Source organism: Ammospiza nelsoni, chromosome 13, assembly GCF_027579445.1.
Source record: "Ammospiza nelsoni isolate bAmmNel1 chromosome 13, bAmmNel1.pri, whole genome shotgun sequence".
Classification (NCBI taxonomy): Eukaryota; Metazoa; Chordata; class Aves; order Passeriformes; family Passerellidae; genus Ammospiza; species Ammospiza nelsoni.
Genome location: NC_080645.1, coordinates 8,953,264 through 8,960,009, shown reverse-complemented (window position 1 = coordinate 8,960,009; position 6,746 = coordinate 8,953,264).

Genomic DNA, 6,746 nt, shown 5'->3' with positions numbered 1-6,746 from the left:
TGTTTTTCTTTTTCTGCTAATTGCAGTTGCTATCATAGATATCAGTCTGGGGTTTGTTTATACTGTTTAAGTAAGTCAATGTGCTATTCCTTCAAGATATTTTTAGTGGTTTGAATTGTCCTTTTTGTTTGACCAAGAGAAATTTATAGCACATCCTTTTGATTTTTAGCCTTAATCTTCAATTCTTTTGTAAAGGGTTATCAGAAGCTGAGAACAGTAGAACCAAGTATCCTATATAGTAGGCACATTCAGCAGGGCAAGCTGTCAATTATTGTCTGCTTTTTGCACAAAGGGCTCTGGTTAAACCATTTTTTCTGATGTAGTCAAGTGTCTCCATGTGTGCAGAGTGCAATTACAAAGGTTGCTGTCCAGCACTGCTGCCTGTTCACCCAGAGTCCTGCAGCCATCCACAAAGATCAGAAATAGGCTGGGTTAGAATGGCAGACTGAAGTGGCTGGAAATTCTCTGCTGTAGCACATGGTAGAGAGCACCCAGCAATGCAAGAATTTAGAAATTTCAAAGCTCATTTCTCCCCTTCAGTCATCACTCCAGAGAACACAGGTGTCCCATTTTGAAGAGTGTATTCTTGATTAGGTGTGCTTCTTCAAGTATCTCTCCCCTTCTGACAATACCTATTAAAGCATTTTCACTCTTTTTCTTGTATGTTTTGCCACACTTCAATATTCCCAAAACAGCAGTAATGAAAGGACACAAAATAATGTAAGAGAGGTTTTGCAAGGGAAAAGATCTTGCATTATTTTGTTATTAGTGTATTATGAGTACTGAAACACAACAGGAGATTATGAATACAAAAAAGGTATCAGTAACATTCTCTATGCTAAAAGCTTCAGGGAGGAGATGGGGACAAAGGAGACAGAAGTAGCAAGTGCAGAAAGAGTTTTCAACTGACCTGAGATAACCTGAAGGGAACCAATTCAAGTGCTGGTAACTACTCCCTCAAACAGGTTTTTGAAGGCATCCTAAGATAGATGTGTTAAAACTGCAAGTTGTAAGGCTGTCCTAACTCTCTACATGCCAAACCTACATAAAATCGTCACTCTGCTCAGTGACAGGGGACTACCTTCTTCCTTCTTGCAGATTTCTGAGGGTGCAGGGTATTTTAAAACTCAATTTTACACTAAATTGAAAGCAGAACTCAGCTGATAAGAAAAATCAAAGCAGAGGCCAGAAGAACATGTAGAGTTCTGCATTCTTGGGACATTCAGGCAAAATTATAGAGCACAAATGAGCAGAGGGCTGTCACTGTGCACACACTGCAACATTTCAGTTCAGATCACTGCATGAGACAGCATCATTAACATTAACAAATGATCAGCTGTGGTTTACAGCCAGGGGTTTTACAGTAAGTAAAACCGTTAGTACAGTTTGCATTTCTACTGTTTCAGGTTTTTTTCTGAGAACTATCTCAGCACTAAGAAGAATGAAGACCAGCAGATCTCCACTGCTGTCTCAAACAGACTCCTCTGTGCAAGGTCTCACTGTAATTCATGCTATGAAAAAAAGACAACTCTATCAATCAGTAAGACAAATACAGTTGAACATTCTGTATTTCATTTTTGCCCTAATTTAGATAGGCAATGCTGCCTTTAAATTCTGCTGATTGTGGATACTCTAGGCTGATAACCCCATTCAACAGAGTGATAAAACACAGTTTTTCCATCAGTGTTACCGAGCTACACAAGCTGCAACAGTCCTGGAGCTTTTTAAATTTACAAACCAAGCAGTAACATGAATGCCACCCATTTCCACTACAGACCTTCTGTAGAATTCAGCACCATGAAATCCAGTCTCACTTTGCCAATCTTTAAACATAGCATATATTTTTACCCTTGAGTTTTAAGCAGCCTTTTGAAATGTTTCAAAGAGAGAAGGCTCGGGGATCATTAGAGGGTTCAGATGCTGCTAACATGTATCCTCACCAAAGCTCTCCCAAGGTTGGAGCAGAGCCAGCAGGCACAGGAGAATTCACTGCAGTTCACTGGTAGCCAGTGATCCATCAGGCCAATTAAAACAGGCTGATCTAGCAGGGTTCCAAACAGGGAGATAGCAACATGGTGCAGACCAGAGGTGCTCTCATTGTCAGACAGAAATTGGAAATGGGATGGCTCCCACCACATAGAGGTTTGATTCTCAGAAACACATAATTTCAGCAAGACAGGATCATTCTCCTCAAATTTCCCATCTCCAGAGTTCCTTGACTAATCTTTTGTCTAATCTATAGACAAAGACATACATATAAAACTTAATGCATAATTCTCTTTTCTATGTTTGAGCAGAATTTAGCTTCAATTTCCATGCTTGCAGAGAATTTTTCACTGAATTTACTGAAGTAATTTTACACATCAATCTGTCTGCCAGACTTAGTAAAAAACAGGTAATACTACCATATTAAATGTTAGTCCTTTATACTCAGTAAATAGAAAAAAAAACCAAGGAAGTCTCAAGAAAATGCTTCTCAGAGTGATAAACATTCCATTGGCAATACAGGGCATCTTTCTGTGCCTTGGAAAAGGATGTTTGTTGTTCAACACAGTTCTGCATGTAGCTCATCTGTGTGCCACTATTACTGAATATGGATGTCATCTCAAATTAATGTCCTCTATAACATATCAAACTTGCTTTTAATATCTTCTTAAAATGAGCTTGGAACTATTTCACTAAAGGCAAAGCATGGGCTGTATTTTCTTTCAGTACCTGTATCCTATTCAGTAAAGTATGTCCCAAATCTGATTACTTTCCTTGAGTGCTGGTAAAAAAAATCAACAAAAATCCCAAAAACTCTGGGTGTTTAGGATGCATAAATATAACTCAATTTTTTTAGAATGCATGAGAGAAAATTATTTTCAGTTTGATTCATTTCATAAAAGGAATTAGAATGGCTTTCTTCATTATAAGTAGAAATGTGTTACTATTGTCTTATCATCATTGTGCAATTTCAGGTTAGTGCCTCAGGTGGAGGGAGAGATGTTCAGTTTTTGGGGATTTTTATTCTTAAATAGTGTTTCAGCCTGCAAAAATTTCAAATAAGACCCTAACATGCACTAAGTATCTTTTTTCCATCTTAGGATTTTTCAACTCAGTCTTTATTTAAGTTTAAAAGTTAGATATCTACTAAAAATGAACTTAGAGAAACAAACTCACTTTAGTAGCATTTACTATTTGATTGTTAGTGTTGCTACTATATGTATTTAGTTTTAAAATTCATGCTAAATGTTCTGTTTATTGCCTTTTAATAACTACATGAAATGTCCTTAAAGCAAGAAGGGAGGCCAGGAAAACACAAGATTTCATATCAAACTGAAAATTATTTTTCTAGCTACTGCAGTTTGGCAGTCTCCACAGGCAGTTCTAATAGCCTGGAAATTGCCCTGGGCTCTGTTGTTAAATTCTGTTGTTGATGAGCTTTTGTATGGCTTCACTCTTAAGCAGCCTTTTTCTTAGATTAGTCATTTTTCTTTCCTCAGCAGAGCTATTACAGCTAAAATGAAGAAAGAGTGATTTTCCAATAATTGTATCAGATTTTTTTCTCCTTAAATTATAGCTGAGTTGTCTCCTCCAGGTGTGTGTGAAAACAGTAACTGAAACAAACAAACAAAATCTACCTCACTTGAGAGATAATGGATTATGCCTTGCTAAGACCTACCTGTAAATATGGCAGCAAGACTCCAGTTTACACAGACACTTTAAATTCTGTTAAAAAGTGATAGCAGTGTTAAAGGCACCGTGCATGCATTACACGATAGACTTTTCTCCACTGCTTCTGAGACATATTCCTGACACCCCAAAACACTGAGTCACTGAACTCTCCCAAAGGCTGGCCAAGTCAAGTAGAAAATACATTTAAAGATTATCAAATGAAATACAGAGAAAACAGTTCTGGGATTCTGCTAGTATACATATAAAAATGTAGGTTTTTCTTTAAAAATCTAGCCAGTGGTTATGGTTCCCAAAATGTTAATATTTAGACACTGGGAGAACATGTCCTTTTATCCCCTAGTAGGTTCTGTATTTGGGTGCAGAAAAATAGGAAGATGTTATTGAAAATACTGTATTATTGAAGTAAAGTGCATGGTTATTATTTTTAAATAATTGGTAATAATCTGATTTTACTACCTGGCATTTTGTCTTTTCAAAGGTTATCTCTTTGTCTTTCAGCTACAAACTAGATACTTTCTGCAGCTGTAGAGATCATCAGGTCTGGTAAGCACTTGAAACAACTTTTATGAAAGACACAGAATGTACTTTGAGGTTTCAGTCTGTTTTCTGATAAAAGCACTAAAATGAATTATGGCATATAATTATCATGAAGGCTATCACAGCAATGCTAAATGACTCCTCTCAGGAGTGCCAGTGTGCTACAAGCAGAACGTGCCCTGCTCCTCTCACCTTTGTGTGTGTGTACAATACAGCCAGAGACCCCTGACACAATTGGGAAATCACACAAATGCACAGTGGAGCACAGTCAGTATAAAGAATATAAGAAAAGCACTGCTTTATATTTTTTTAACCACCCTCCAGATGTTCAAACTGCCAGGAAACCTTTAAGCAGCTAGAGAAAATGGATGGGCACAGCAGCTACCCTGCGTGGCAGGAGCACTGCCTCAAAATTCAGAGCTAATTGAAATTAATGTAGTTGAGTAAGAAATATGATCACTGTAATTATCTGAAACTTCAAATCAAATTCCAAATCAATGTGGCATATAATTCCACAGGTTAATGACACTAAGAGGTGTGAAGTGTTGCATTATTGGTCATACCTCATATATAGTATTTTTCTTATACTCTGTTAATTATGTAGGATTGAAATTATACTGCACAAGCTGCTTAAATACAGAAATTATTTAATCAAAGTGAAATTCACTGCTGATTCAAAATTCAATTATTGCTTCCAGATGCCAATATTTGCCCAGCCTCCTTTACAGAAGGAATCCATGGATTACCAGCCAAGCCCCATCAGCTGCACAGACAGTCAGTCATACTCTGAGCAGCTAGCAAGAGAGTTCACAGGAGGACCAGGTTTAGCAAAGGCTCTCTAGGGTTTCTCATTTATTTGCAGGACATTTGTTCAACCAAACAGGCACACACAGACCAGCAAAGCCTCCAACTATCCTCCCTCCGTGCAGCTGTGCAGCCTTTAAACTCCATGCAAACAGAACCATTATTACATTTCTTCTCCTGACTTTTGCTTATCCTCCCTCAGGACTACTCAGACCCTTCTCAAGTTTTGAGCCTGAGCAGACAGCTAGAAAGAGGCCTCTTCCATTGAAAAGCTGAAATCTTCTGACATTTCGTACTTCAGCCCAAAACACAGCTTCTCCCAGTGGGGCTGGCTGGCAAACACTGCTTGGTGCAGCCACTCCAGACACCAGCCAGGGCTCATTTTCTCACTCAGCAGCCCCATTTCCAGCCTCACAGCAAATCTGTGTTGCTGGATACTGAGCAGCAGGTGGTGTGCAAGGAATAGAGATTTTTATTTTATTTTTTATTTAAGATTTAATCTTTTTTAATTTTGTCTCTGAACTATAATAAGGCTGTGGAGGCAATCTTTTTAGGTGTCCAATGTACCTTCTAAATCTCAAAAGCCAGAAGTGTTGTTTTAATGGAGATATGGAAGAGAAGTCCAACTTCAGCAAAATGAACATTCCTCAATTAAAAACCAAAGCCCCAAAGATGTGAACATAAATGCTCATGCTGTCTGTATCTAGACTGAAGAGGCCAGACTGCACACAGTAATATGTCAGATATTACTGACAATCCTTGCCATTTATAGGCTTGAATCCTGCTCACACACAGAGATGCATTTCTCTACCAATTTTACAATAGCCAGACCAGTTCTCTTAGTTTATGTATGTCTAGAATTTGACAAATAGCACAGACCAGATTTATATAATTCCATTCCCAAATATCCAGAATGCAGAGTCCTTTGCTTTCCCATGGATGGTCATTCTCCTCATTTCAGATTCTAAGCAGTTCCTGTGGGCAGAGATTCTCAATGTCTCACAACAAAACACTGGCACAGCCACTCTGAACATCCAACTCCTACTGTTCACAGTGCTCTTTGGTTTTCCTCTGCTTACATTCAAAATAGACAGCTTCACCTATTCCATACTCCCAGCAACACAAAGCCAGCTAACCATAAGCCATTAAAAAATCTGCTCCAATTAATTTTTAAGGCAAGTTTGTTGCCTTATCCCTGATTTCCCCAAGATCTCAGATATGTAAAAGTCAGTTACTGTATGAGCTCTGTGTTTGTAATCACTATTATATTACAAATAAAAAGGGGCTGGAACAGTGTGCAGCCTTTTCTTTTACAAATAAACAAACACCCATTCCTTTATGAGGTAGAGTCTTTCATTCACTAACCCTACTTGACCAGAATAATTGGCATAAAAATTACACATCTCTGTGTTTAGCTCCATTTGAATAAATGTGAGCAATGTCAGTGTTAATTAAGTGTAGATCAAGAGCTATCGTTCCACTATTCAAAATGTAAATTCCCTCCCAAAGAGCTGTAAATAAGCAGTCACTGCTTTACACTGCACAAAACTGTAACTGAGCAAACCTGGAGAGCCACAGAGCCAATGTCAAAGAGCCTTTGACAAATCAGTTGGGCTGAAGATGGAAATAGATTTGTAGATTCAGATATGCTCATTTTTTCCTTATTAAGAGTCCTTCCTTACTAAATTAATTTCAGAGAGGCATCTGATGCAGCCCCCAAACCTTGT